The sequence below is a fragment of the Excalfactoria chinensis genome, chromosome Z (genome assembly GCF_039878825.1).
Source record: "Excalfactoria chinensis isolate bCotChi1 chromosome Z, bCotChi1.hap2, whole genome shotgun sequence".
NCBI lineage: Eukaryota > Metazoa > Chordata > Aves > Galliformes > Phasianidae > Excalfactoria > Excalfactoria chinensis.
The window spans coordinates 8346554-8360521 of NC_092857.1; the positions used below are offsets into that span (position 1 = coordinate 8346554).

The following is a 13968-nucleotide window of genomic DNA, read 5'->3' on the forward strand; positions in this document are numbered from 1 at the left end:
ACAGCTTGTTAGTCTGACATCCATTGAGGTGAACAGATACTATCATTTCCAGGAGCCTCAATATCAGACTTTTCTCTTCTAGGCTCTCCTCAGAGCAGCTCTGTGTTCGCCATGTTTCTCCTCGCAGTGCTTGAAAAAACAAAGCAGCTGACTGCTCTGGGGGCTGCAGTGACCCCATGGAGCTGCCAGAGAGGACATAGCCTGTGACAGAGTCTGTTCCCCTCCCAGCACTGCCTCTCTGCCAGTGCCCAGGGAGATGAAATAGCTGGAGCTGGCACCAGCACTAGTGGAGCATTCCCCAGGACCACTTTCCATCTCCTAGACAGAGCACAATGAAGCATCAGCCCTTTGTTCCAAAAAATCACATCCAAGGTCATCCAATCCAATGTAAGGATCAGATGCAGAAATTTCTTAAAATAAAAGCTTAGATCAGGGAGCATACCCGTGGTGAGGGATGGAGCTGAATGGCTGAGTGCCTGCTAACCAAGCCTGTGAAATGTAAGGACTGGCTTCCTCTTCTGGTCAGTAACACAAATCTGAGTTTACTAAAATTGGAAAGCCCACCGTGTGGCTTGCAGCTGGCGCTCACCCTTCCTGCAAGCTGCAAACCCCTATTGTCTTGGCAGCCCAGATCAAATCTCCCTCTGCAAGGGGATGCTCTTGTTGACTCAGCACATCCTGCAGCCCTGCACACATCCTGGGTGGGCTGGCTCACACCGGTCAAGCCTCAGGATGGAGATGAACCGTGTCCTCCTTCTACCTTGCTGCAGGAAAAGGAGGATTCTGTCATCCCTTCCCTAGTTTCTTCTGCCAGCCCTTCTGTTGCTGTGCCCCATGGGGTATCCAGAACAGACTATGCAGCCCCATCACTTCCCCCTGGATCAAAAGCATTCCCCTTCCAGTAGGTTCTTTCATCCTTTTTCCAACCAGCTTCACACCGGGATCCTTCCAATTTTATCAGCCCCCTTGTTTCTCCAGGGGGAGATCCTGCTGCTTTTGCCCTGATCAGTTCCATGCTCTCACCTTGACCGAGCGTACCCAGACACCACGTGTGCTGCTCCCTGATCAGCAAAGCACTTCTCCAGTGCAGGAGGATACTCCAAACAATCACTAACAGCCTTGAGATCAGGGACGGGAATGGCACGGCTTGATCACTTTCACAACAAGGAGTGAGATATGGGAAAAAAACAAAATGGAGCCACTGCAAAATGCAGACAGAAAGTGAGAGCTGAGTATCTGACCCAGGCCTCCTGGCTCTGCATTCTGTACTCTTTTGTTTCAGCTCACAGCTGAGCTTTCTCTCTGGCCCTAAAGCTCCCTATGCACCCACTCTCACTGAATTCCACCATCTCTTCTCTCTCTGTTCCACTTCCAACAGCGTTGCTGTCTCCCAGCAAAGGGGTCTCCCCCGCCTTTCTATTTCAAAACCCTGTGAGAAGCTCAATCCATTCCCTCTATTCTTACCCCAACCTTAAGAGAGCTTTGTTCCTGCCACAAACCCTTGGGTTAAACCACCACGGTTTAACCCTTGGGGCACTGCCTCAAAATCTGCACAGAAGCAAGGCCAGTTAGAACATCCATGGCAGATTCCACAACGGAAGAATACTGACCATCTGCTGGTGGCTTGCAGGATGCAGTGAGGGGAAAAAAAGAAAAAAAAAAAAGACATCTTAAATCATCTTCATCCTCCATAGAAACTACTACCAAGCAATGCAAGCAAGAACTCTGCAGAGAAATGGAGATGAGTTCAAAACCCTTTGTGGCGCTTGCCCTCTGGTTTATTACCAAATGTGCTTTAAGCAGTCAGATTCAGACATGCAAGGAATAGGGGTGAGGAAGGAAGCAGGGTGGACTATCCCTTGTCCCCCCTGCAGGGACCTCTCTGTTCCTGCCCTCAGGAACAAAGCACAGGCAGCAAGGGGTGTCACAGAACTACTGCTAAGCTCTCCTGACCCCTGCCTGTGCAGATAAGCTCAGGCCTGTGCTGGAGTAGCAGCCCATAAATCAGATACTGGAAAAAGGCACAGTCAAGGGATTGCTTGTGGGTGTGCAGAGGGGGTGGGAGTTGTAGACAGTTTCCCCTGGCCAAGCAGGCTCCCTGCCACAAGAGAAGGCAGTGCGGGACAGGGCTGCTTTGCAGCACCCAAAACTGCCAACTCTGCAGCAGACAGAGCAGGCTTGCAGACAGGGCAGGCTTGCGCCACCACACCCCAAAACACCACCTCTGCAGACAGGATGGGGCAGGGCCACCTTACAGCACCCCAAAGTGTCATTTCCTACCAGCTGCTGCAACCTCCCCTCCTCCCCTTACTGGTCAGGTTCTGCCCCTCCCTGCTGCCCACGTCACGGGGAAACTGAGGCATGGTGTGCTGTCCCTGCCCCAGGGAAGGGAGCAGGCAGGCAGCACCCAGCACCAGCGAGTGGGGTGAGGACAGAGGGAAACCCCACCCCTGGGCAGTCCAAGGAGAGTCTCTCTGCTACAGGGCAAGCATGGAGCATTCCTGCAGGGCTGGGCATTGGGATGGAGTGGGAGATGTAGGGTGGACTTCAGCCCAACAGCATGTTCCTGATGGAGGCGGCAACCAAATTGCAGTGATGCCCATCAGTCAATGTGGGGAGCAGTTGCTTTTTGCCAAACAAAAAGAAGGAAGTCACCTCCTGCCACATCCACCCAACAGCGTTGTCCAGCTCAGTAGAGTCACCGAGTGGGAAAGCAAAGCTCACGTTGCAGAAGGACACACAACTATAGTGCACTGCTCAGATACAGGATACAGCTCTCCTGGCATCTTGCCTTGGGCTCTTACCCCCTGGTCACTGCGCTTCATCCCCCTGGGCACTCCAAAGAGCAGACCCTTCCACCCCCCTCCCCGAGAAATGTCTTCACATGATATCTGCTGCTGTTGCCACACAAAACATCAAATCACTGCCAACATCCTTGCCCCAGCTCAATTTCCCAGGACACAACATATTAGATTAAATTCATTATCCCCTATCACTTTATAGCACAGTCTTTTCATTTCTCTCTTAACACACATCTGAGACATATCAAGTTTCAGACAGGCTCGCTGCAACAGAAATTTTCCGCTCTTTCCTTACAAGAATTACAAGTGATGCCTTTTCCTTCTGCTGCTCCTCTTGGAGGTTCACTTTTGAACAGAAATTGACTTTTTCTTCTCCATGCCACCGCTTCGGTCACACCTTTCCCAGGCTCTGGAGGGCAGTGTTCTCACCACTGCTGGTGCAGCTCCACTGGCAACATTTGGAGCTGTACTGCAAGGAAGCTTCCAAGAGTGAGATGCGTTTCCCTTCCCAAGCAGTGAGCACAGGCATTTCCTGGTAGAACTGCTCCTCCTTGCTTCCACACCCCCTGCTAACTGACAGGCCTCTGATATAAGCTTCATACCGGAAGCATCACTGAATTCTGTTCAGACTCTCTGAATTTTGTAAAGAAACAGAATTAGAGAGCCATAATCTATAATAATAAATCACTCTTACTGAGCCACCAGGAAGAGCTGCGCAGGAGAAAGAGGGAGGGCTACTTCCAACCTGAGGTCTGTTTCCTCCACAAATCCAAGCCATGAAGCAGCCCTGCAGTTGCAGGAAACAGGCACAACAGCCAGAGGAGCACTGTCAGGCTGGCAGCTTGATGCCACAGTTCTCATTTTCTCTCTACCAAGATCTATCACATGGCCCGGACAAATCACTGCAAATACCTTTAGATTGCAGGCTGTCAGCCTCAGGGAAAGGCTAGCAAACCAATCTGAGACAACAAGCCTGAGAATGTTCTAGTTCCTCAAAATCTGCTGGTATTTAGAAGGCCGTGTCCTGGGTTGCATGTACAGAAATGCGACCAGCAGGTTGAAGGAGGAGATTCAGCCCTTCTGCTCTGCCCTCATGAGACCCCACCTGGGGCACTGCTTCCAGTTCCACAGTCCCAACATATGCAGGTGCAGAGGTGGGTCACAATCAGAGGGGTTAAGCACCACCACTATGGGGACAGGCTGAGAGACCTGGAGCTCTTCAGCATGGAGAAGAGAAGGCTCTGGGGGGATGTTATAGTGACCTGAGCTGACAGGAAAGCTGGGGAACGACTTTTTGTAAGGGAATGTAGTGACAGGAAATGGCTTTAAACTGGCACAAGTTAGATTTAGACTAGATATTAGGAAGAAATTCTGTACTGTGAGGGTGGTGAGACACTGGAACTGGCTGCCCAGAGAGGTTATGGATGCAGTGCCCCAGAAGTATTCAAGGCCCAGCTGGATGGGGCTGTGAGCAACCTGGTCTAGTGAGATGAGTCTCTGCTATAGCAGGGGGTTGGAACTGGGTGATCTTAAAGGTCCCTTACAACCCAAACCATTCTATGATTCCGTGATTGATGGGTGTTGCTGGCTCCTAGAAGATGAACTGAAAGCAAAGCTCAGACTCGCCACTGCCACTTGCCTCTGGGCTATCTACTGAGCTGACTATCGTCTCACACCTTAGGGAATGCAGCTAGAAGTGCCCACTGAGGCAGATTTTCCTCCTGAAACCAATAATTGCTCACATCCCTGATGACACTCCCAGCACCCTTTTCAGCAGCGGCAGCATTAAGCTTGATGTCAATATCCAAAAGGACACTGGCCATATTCCCAGTGACACCACTCAGCTCCCCATCTGACTACCTGCAGGTGATGGCAGCAAAGTGCAGCACATAACCCCACATGGAACTTTCTGAACCTCAACACCGCAGCTCAGCCAGGAGGAAATCACTGTTGGCTGCTTCTCCCTAAATGCTTATTCCAGTGCAGCACGTTTAACTCCTCCCCAGATCAGGAGCCAAGTGCGTGACCCCAGTGCCCTGGGGCTTTTCTGGTCCTTTGTGCTGTGCTTAAAAACATACTGCGTGAGAAGGAAAGACAGAAAACGAGGGAGTAGTGCTTCCAAGATGACACAGTTCTAACTCATCAGGTCACAGCGCCCAGAATCTTGAAAACCTTAGACAAGGATCTCAGCATGCAAGGTGCTGAATAAATGGAAAATAACACTCTCTGCCCCAGAAACTGGCAATCCATGCCCCAACACGCACACATCACAGAGCCTTCCCCATCGGTCTCTGCTACCACTCACACACCGGAGCCTCTGTCTGGAGGAACGATCAGAGAAAACAGGCTGTGAAAACAGGGGTCAGAGTGAACTGCCGCTCAGCTCAGTGGATTCTGACCACTTTCTGCCATTCATTCCTGCCCCTAAAATATCACAATGCCAATTCTCACACTGAGCGCTGAAGATCACATGCGTTAAGAGCAGTGCTCAGGCTGTGGATCTGAAGTTGTCCTTAGCATCAGGTAACACTGCCTCAGCTTCCCCTGTGGAAAGGAAGCTTCAGCTTCCAGCACAGAGCAAGCTGCTCCCCTTCGTGATGGAAGGGAGCTTCCATGGGAGCCCAAGAGAGGAAGTATGCAGACATCTGCAATAGGCTGCTTTCAGGTTCCAGCTTTGCTTGTTGGCTTTCCCTTGGGAACACCATGGTCTGGAGCCTGGGGCATATTTTGCAAAGCCCAGCCTGTTTGTGAGTTTAAAGATGGCTGGAACTGTAGCACTGTTCAGGGCAGGGCACCCCATACAAGTTGTAAAATCATCCAAAAGCTGACACAGATGTTATGATGGATTGCAAACAGTGACATGGCTTTCAGTGGAATTTCTGAGGCTTTGTACCCTGCTTCAGAGCTGGAAGCTCAGGCAAGGACCATGATATATGTGAACACAGGGCTGTTTGGGCAGCTCATTGACAGCCATCCTTCGCATCCAGCTGCACAGATCCTGGCCATAGCACACACAGCAGCACACACAACCTCATAACAACCCATACGACTGACCAGCAAAAGCTCAGAGCATCCTCTGGAGATGGGGCAAGCCTCTTGCTGGACTGGGGACCGAGCACTGTAACACACTGCCAGCCTGACCTTTGGGAGGTGTAATGAGAGAGGCTTACAGCTCACACCACGATCTGTGTCAGGATGGGCAAGCTGTGCCTGCTGCCCGACACTGCTGTCCCCCTGGCCCGCACCCAAGGCTTCAGGCACATGACAGAGGACAGCACACACAGCGAGTGGTGATGGCATTTTCTGCTTCCTTCAGTACCACCAATCAGTGCCTGGCAGGGAGTCTGCCCAAAAGCAGCTTCAGAAGTGCTCAATGGCCCCCTTACCTGCCCAGGGGCCCCACGCCATATCACAGGGCTCATCAGAGAGCCTGCTCCCACCCGAGCACAGCTACCCTGCAGCAAGGCAAACCGGCTGCACGAGATGGACGGCGCGCGGCAGGCCAGGCTCCCTCAGAAGATGCAGGTACTGCTGGGCCCATCGATTAACTGCAGATGAGCAAAGGCAGCAGGATGACACTGCCCTCCATGACTCAGTGGGAAGCTCAGGTGACTGGTTTCCTGCCGGCCAGGCCTGCTCTGCAACTCCAGGCTGTAGCTGGAACAACCACTGAGGGGAGAAGGAGAGGACAAAGCGCCCTGCTCCCCACCCAGGGCCTGCTGATGGCAGCTGTAGGTGCCTTGGGAAACTGGGGGTGCCGAGGCCTGCATCAGGATGCACGGCCACAGCATGGGCTGCTGAAAGCATGGGTTGCCATGGCAATCCCCCCAGCACAGCCTGCTGCCTCCCTCCTTTGTCTCTGCTCCCCTAGGCTGTGCTGTGCACTTCCACCACCCCATACATGAGACCTCAGTATGGCATCTGACAGCACCCCCAGAAGATACATATCTTGCCAGGGAGGGAAAGGGGGGCAGAGGGGGAAGGCCACCCCCACAAACCATTGTCCCAACCCACAGGGTGCCCACACTGGACCCAGCCATATCACCCCAGCTGGCTGGCACGTGTCCTTGCACTGCAGGCGCCCTCCCTGTGGGGACACAGAGCTCCTGTCCCTGACACAGAATGGCTATCTGCACCTCAAAAAGCCCAGCTCTGCCTACCTTGTGGCAGCACCAGGCTGTACAGAAAGAGAAGACCTAGGCTCTTTTTGCAGAAGCCCAGCAGATATATTGAGGATGGCAAGCCTATACTTTCCAGTCCCAGCCCATTTCCACTGGAGGAGGAAGTTCTGTGCTGCCACACTTAACCTCGCTGTGGCTTGAACTGGAGACAAGATGCAGATCTGCTTTCTGTCTTAAAAACTGTTGTCTGCTATTGCTATATGGAATTACATGGTTACTCAGCCCAGCATGTGAGCACAGCTCCTTGCTCCTTCTCCTCTGACACAGGTGGGAGATGCAAGGAAAGACAAAGGACCCTTCCAATCTATACACAATATATGCATTATATATATGTGTGTGTGTGTGTGTGAATATTATATTAGGTATTCACCTAATACCTTCATGTGGATGAATTTAATAACAGAATGAATAAAACAACACTTCTGAAAGTTCTGCTTTTCTACCCTCTGCTGCTTCTTCTCTGCCCATCCCCAGGATGAACAGGGCCACCATAACCGGTTACATCAGTTGATGGTTAGGGCAGAAGCCTTGGTTCTTATCCAGGATGAGTCACAGAGCTCAGAATGTGCAACTTCCTTCTGAAACCATCAGATGTGTCTCATACAGGCTAAAAATAAAGATGGGCCAAAATTGCAGATGCATCCTCGCACAGCACTCAGGTGACAACAAGATGCCTGAGCAATAGAAACCACAGAGTTCAGAGATGCCCTGAATTCCTGTGTATGTAGACAAGGGAGAGGCCAGGAGGTCTCACCTTGTGCCAGACAGGAGGAAGTCAGCAGCAGATGCTGTGCGGACAACTGGCCATGCAGAGAAGGACAGAGCCCAGCTCTCATGGACCTGGGTGAACATCCACACCCAAAGGTACTGCAGAAGATTTCAATTGGTGCTGGATGCATCTACCAAGGCAGCAGGAACCAACTACCACAAACAAGAGGGAAGCTAAATTTTTGGCAGGTGAATGCTGGAAAGCTGGAGGATGGCAGCCAGATAATGCAAAGGTCCAAAGGGTGCTTGGTACAAGGACTGAAATATATACAGGCCACAGCTATATCTGATGTGGAAAGGATTTGAGTAAGACACTTCAGGTAAGTAAGGAATTCAAAGATCTTCTGAATCCCAAGACATTAGGCATCTGCAAAACCTTTACAGTCTAGGACGCAGTCTAGGCTCTTATGTAGCAAGACTATACACAAACAGGGGCTGAGAGGGACATCTGTAATGTTCAGAGGCTGAAAATTAGCCCCAGCAGATGATCCTCTGCTCCATTCTCGAGAGCAGTGAGAACTGAACAAGGATCCAGCAGTCCAACACTCCCAAGAACAGGATCTCTGAATGCCCAACCTACTTACAGTAGAGATGGTAGGGCAGGGTGGATTCCTTGCATAACTCCAGTGTGAATACTGGTGGGTCCCATACCTGGAGGGCGAGGAGCATTTCCTGGAGGTTTCTACTTTGAAGAGGACCACGGGGCAGTGGGAGCCTAAATGTCTAAAAGCAGGCTAAGGGAGCAATGCTAGACCAGACATCTTCTGCTGAACATATAACCTCTGGTTTACTAGCTCGTTGAGTTTTCCAGCAGGGCATCGTGTCCCATTCCTGATGGAAACATTGCAAATCTATTCAAAGGACATCAAGCTATACTAGGTTACTGCCAGCTGTGCTGAATTAAATTAGCTTCATGGGAGGTTCAAGTTGGATGTAAGGAAATATATATTCTCAGAAAGAGCGGTAAGACATTGACATAGGCTGCCAAGGGAAGTAGTGGAGTCACCGTCCTGGAGGCTTCCAAGAAACGTGCAGAAGTGGTACTGAGGGACACGTGTTAGTGGGCACGATGGGGATGGGATTAGATAATTTTGGTGGTCTTTTCCAAACTCAATGATTCTATGACTATAACAAGATTAACCCAGCCCAAATATAACCTCCTTGGTATTATTTGGTTTAGGTGATAGCCAAACCAGAAAAAAAGAGGTTCATGCTATGACCAGGCAGTGGGAGAAGCTGTTGCTTTACATACATATAGGAGGTCTGTCATTTGGGGAGGTGTAAAGCTCTTGCTCAAGTTATCAGGGAGGGGAAAAGAAGTAGATCCAACATGGAGATCCCCATGTTAAAACATTTCTGGTCACAAAGCAGACAAGCACTGAGAGAGTTCTGTGCCCGGATATTCAGGCAGCAAAACACACCTATTCGCTGGTTGTAGCCATATAATACATCTCCATCACTAGGAAAGATGTAGAGTCACAGCACGAAGCAAGCATTAGTGACCACCGTAACTCAGCTAAATAAAAGGGCTGCTATGCTGCTACCAGTCTGCGTGACAGGTAATTTGCAATGCTCATGCAGAGCTGACAGGAATGAAGGACTCATTCCTCCCCTGCTGTTAACGTTCCAGGTGAATCTACCCCTGCCTTACTGCCTGCAAGTCCCACTTCAGCATCTGGCTGAAGGAAATGGGAAAGAAAAGATGGCCTGAGGCCCAGTCTCCACTTGTCTCTGGCCTGGCCCCAACTTCCCTTGGCAGGCACTTGGAGGAAGAGCTGTACAGCCTGGGCAGTCACGTGTGCTAAGCAATGGCTTCCCTCTGAAATCTTTTTTGGCCAAATTGCACCTGAGCTCTGGGCAGAGAGGCTCCGTACTGCAGTTCCCCCAAGGCACCATTTTTTCAGGTGAAGGACAGCAAGCAGCAGAAACTAGCAGCTGGGAAATCCTCCTGCTCAATGCTGCTGGCGGAGAGAAGTACAAGTTCAGCAAGCAGCACAGACAGCAAGTTCCCAAGGGCTTAAAATACATTGCCCTTGAGCTTGCAATGTTGCGCAGGGCTCAACAGCCTTAGCAGCACAGGTGACAGGCACCCAGGCTCTGTCAGCCCAGCAACACCTGCTGCATAGAGGGATGGAGGAAAGGCAAGAAAAAGGCACTGTGGTCCCAGGTCTCCTCAAACAGTCCTGGAGGAGGAAAAAAAACAACACCAATTGAACAGTTGCTAACCTGAGTGTAGGCAAAACAGAACAGCAGCTCTCGGCATCTGCAGCGTGGTTTTGGGGATGCTTGTTCTGGCTCTGTTGGGCCACCTGGAAAGATAAAGGCAAGGTGCAGAGATATGTGTTAGACTCAGGAGAGAAATAATCTGCCTGCACAAGACAACTTTCCCAGCACTGTCTGGTCAGCACCCACTCACATTCCAAGCCACGAAGTTTGACAGCACGTGCACAGAGCTGAGAAACCCTGAGCAACCCAGTCCTGTGATGATTCTCTTTGCTCTTTCACCCTTCCTAAGGCTGCCCCTACAATTGGGCCCCTGGCACTGTCACCCCAGTCACCCATGTGAGTCCAGCTTGTTCTCCTCAGAGAGCCAGAGCTGGATTTCAGACACCACTGCTGCAGTTGTGCCCCTTATCTTAGTGGGACGCCCTGGCGTTATTCCTCTCTACTTATACAGTTGCACTTTGCTCCACCTCTGTAGGTGCGCAGGCACTTTGTTAGGCTCCCTGTGCTCTGTTCAGGCTGCCCACCAGACCTCACAACAGAACTGAGGCAGAAAAGGACCAAACACTACTGCTGGGGAAGTTGGGGCTCTTGGCAATTCAAACTCATGCAACCAAAACTGCAGCGTTTCCCAGGCTACGGCATAGGGGGAAAGCAGCAACTGCTTAACAGAAGCCTCCATGAGGCCAGCCAGAACTGCCACAAAGACGCTGTTTAAGACTCCTCCCCAGGCAAGTATAGGCTACAGAGGCAGTGCTGTGCGAGAGTGAGACCTAAGTCCTTGAAAACCAGGATGGGACCAGACTACTCAAAATGAAGGCCGGAGTTCCACAAGCCACCAGGACAATCAGCAGAAGCTGGCAGAGGGCAGCCCTGCTCTCCAGCCCTGGGTACCACCCTGCATCTCCAACCTCAACAACTGCTGCCAAGTGGCTGCGCTGCCAAGGCCCTGCCAAGCATGGGGTGGGAGGTGGGAGGGGATGGGGGGCAGCTCTCAGACACAGAGAGGCAACCCTACATTGGCTTCCTGGGGCACCAACCTGTGAAATGATCACAAAGGTACCCAGAAAAACTCTGCTTGATGGTACCCATACCTACACCACTGACAGGTCAATCTGCACCAGCACCCCGGCAGAGGTGCTGCCAGGACACTGCACTGCCCATCACCAGTAAGAAGATTTGGGAGGGACAAAACTTCTGAGTCAAAGAGAACAGCAAACCATGGGGTTTGTGAGACCAGGTTCCCTGGGGCTTATAGCCACCTGACTTGCTCACTGAAAACAGCAAAACGGAAAAACAAAGGAGAAGAGCTGGTCAGAAAAGATGGCTCCAGGGAGCAGAGGGTCCAGGTGCTGCAAACAGGATGGACGGAAAACGTGCAGCTGCTTTACAGGGGCCCACACAATCCACCACAGGAAGGGTTGCTGGGTGCAGTGCCAGGTGGAAAGCAATCAGAATCCCCCATGGAAGACTTTCACTGCCAAATCACCCACAGTGACACTCTCTGTGAGCCATCTGTTAACATACAAATGGTTCCCTTCGGGATTTCACCCACATTGCCCTTCACACCTGTCCAGTTTCAGACTCATTAAGCCTTCCAACCATGGAAGGATTCAATAACTTCAACAGAGTTACGATGACCGCCTTCATGAGAATGCTATTTTTCAAACCAATACGGTTTCACCCTTTCCTTTCTCACCTTCTGTCATGTACATAGGTTGACACATCCTGTATGCAGAGAACACTTTGGACCCCCAGACACCATGGAAATCCTCACTGTGTGACAATGCTACCAAACCTCACGGGAGGAGAGATTAAGCAGCCCACAACAATAAAGCTGGGGAAAGGAACGGGGATGTGTTGGGAGACTCAGAATCACAGAATAGTTTGGGTTGGAAGGCATCTCAAGGTCAACCTCCTGCTGTGGGCTGGCTGCCCCCACCAGATCAGGTTGCCCAGAGTCCCATCCAACCTGGCCTTGAATGTCTCCAGGGATGGAGCACCCACAGGTCCTCTGAACAGCCTGTGCCATTTTGAGCCTTGGAACCCTGACTTTCAGGAGTCAAATCAGCAGCCACCCCCTCACGCTGCCCTTAGACTCAGGAACTGTGACTAAGCCTGAAAAGAACAGGTCTGGGTGCCCATGCCCTCTGCTAGCAGCACAGCAGGGCTGAGTACAGCAAAGCCTATGGGCTGCCCTCTCTTTCGAGGCCAGCTGAGTTTGGTGAGGGAGCTCCCTCCCCTATCCCTGTACTCAGGAACAGAGAAGACCTGAAACTGCCAAGGGAATGCGGGCTGGGAAAGCTCAGCACGTACTGCAGGGAGCACACATGGCTTGGGCATCGAGATCAGCACCGATGAGGCTGTCAGGGCAAAGCAACGATCCCACAGGTAAGATTAAAGCTATCCTGAGGAAGAACAGAGCACAGGGAGCTCCCTGGCCCAGCCTGCTGCCAAGTTGTGCTTGAAAGCGCTCCCAAAACCCGGCACGGGGCAAAGCCAGCAGTTTCCCTTCCCGCAGGAAGCCCTTCTGGCGTACAGGCTCCGAGCAAGCCGTGAAGGGCCGCGAGCCTCGGCCGGGAGCCAGAGGACGCCGAAGCCGCGTTGCAACCGCAGCGTGACCCAGAGCCCGGCTCCTGCCCGCCGCCCCTCCGACTCGCTCGGAGTCCCACCGACCGGCGCTGCGGTGCCGGGGAGCTGCCAGCCGGGAAGCGCAACCCCCGCTGGGCCCTGCCCGGAGCCGGCAGCCACCGGCACTGCGAGACAGGGTGCAGCGAGGCTTCGGGGCGGCCAAACCCCGCGGGTCCTAACGCCCTTCCGAAGGGCTCAGCCGCGAGTAGCCGGACACACACGGGGACATTTCCTCCCGCTTCCACCTGCAGCGCTCAGTAACCTTGGTGCCTCGCAGTGCTGCCGAGGCCCGGCTGCCCCCGTCCCCACGCGCCCTCCCGAGCACCAGAGGGCAGCAGGGCTCCCCGGCGGCCGCCCGCATCCGCCCAACACCGAGAGAAGCCTCTCGCCGGGGTAAGCCGCGTCCCCCCCCAGCCGGGCCCTGCGCCGGTGCCGCAGTCACGGCTGCGGGGTGGTCGGTTAGCGAGGGCCATTCCACTGCAGCCACCCCCGAACCTTCTGGAACCGACGGGGCGCATTAACCCATTCGCCGCCGGGCATCGCCCCCCACCCCTAGTGCAGGGCTCGGCTCGGCTCGGCTCGGCTCGGCTCGGCCCGGTTCCGCCGCGCACCGCCCCGCGCCGCCCCGCCGGACCCACCAGCGCCCCCTCCGCCGCCGCTGCCGCCGCCGCCGCGGCCCTGACTGCAGCTAGGCTCCGGCCGCTCCTTCCGGGTGTCCGCGAGGACACGCCCCCTCGGCCCGCCTCGCCCCTCTGATTGGTGCTATGGGCGGGGCTCGGGGACCGGTGGGGCCCGGCGACCAATGAGAGAGCGGGGAGGGGCTGACGTTCAGCCCTGGAGCCCCGCCCTCTCCCCGCCCCCTCCACGTGCGGGTGTGTGATGACAGCAGGGAAGGGGCGGGCTCACGCCGCGCGGCTCCTGATTGGCCGCCGACGGAAGGGGCGGGGCCTGGCTCCGTTCTGGTAGGGGGCTGCCATCGCCGTGACCCTTCACCCCGGCGGCACGGCGTGCTCAGGGCCGGCCTCCCGGTCACAGCGTGTCCCAGACCCGCAAACTTACCGCCTGTCAGACCTGCTGGCTACACAGAACCCCGGACCCACAGACACGGCGAGTCCCAGCGCCGTGAGCGCCGCCCTCGCTGCCCCACACACCCGGCCTGCAGCCCCACAGGTCCCCGGCCCCATAAACCCTCACAGACCCCGCCCCCACAGACACAGCGTGTCCCACTCCATGCACACAGCCTATCCCAGTCCCGCACGCTCAGCCTCACGGCCCGCAGTCCCCGCACCCCCATGGACGCAGCTGGAAGCAGCTGAAAGGAGCTCGGTGTTAACAAATGGTTAATGAGGCGTTATCAGCCTGGA

At 53.7% G+C, this 13968-nt stretch overlaps 1 protein-coding gene across 2 annotated transcripts in view; it reads right to left on the bottom strand.

The window, feature by feature from the left end:
- The window catches only part of ATOSB (atos homolog B), a 33912-nt gene extending 20564 nt beyond the window's left edge, over positions 1-13348 (bottom strand). For both annotated transcript variants that reach the window (XM_072359953.1, XM_072359952.1), the window contains exons 1-2: positions 13243-13348; positions 9977-10059 (exon numbers count right to left, since the gene is read on the bottom strand). The gene's annotated coding sequence lies outside the window, so the exon portion shown is untranslated. The remainder of the gene's footprint in view (positions 1-9976; positions 10060-13242) is intronic.
- Positions 13349-13968: the final 620 nt, after the last annotated feature.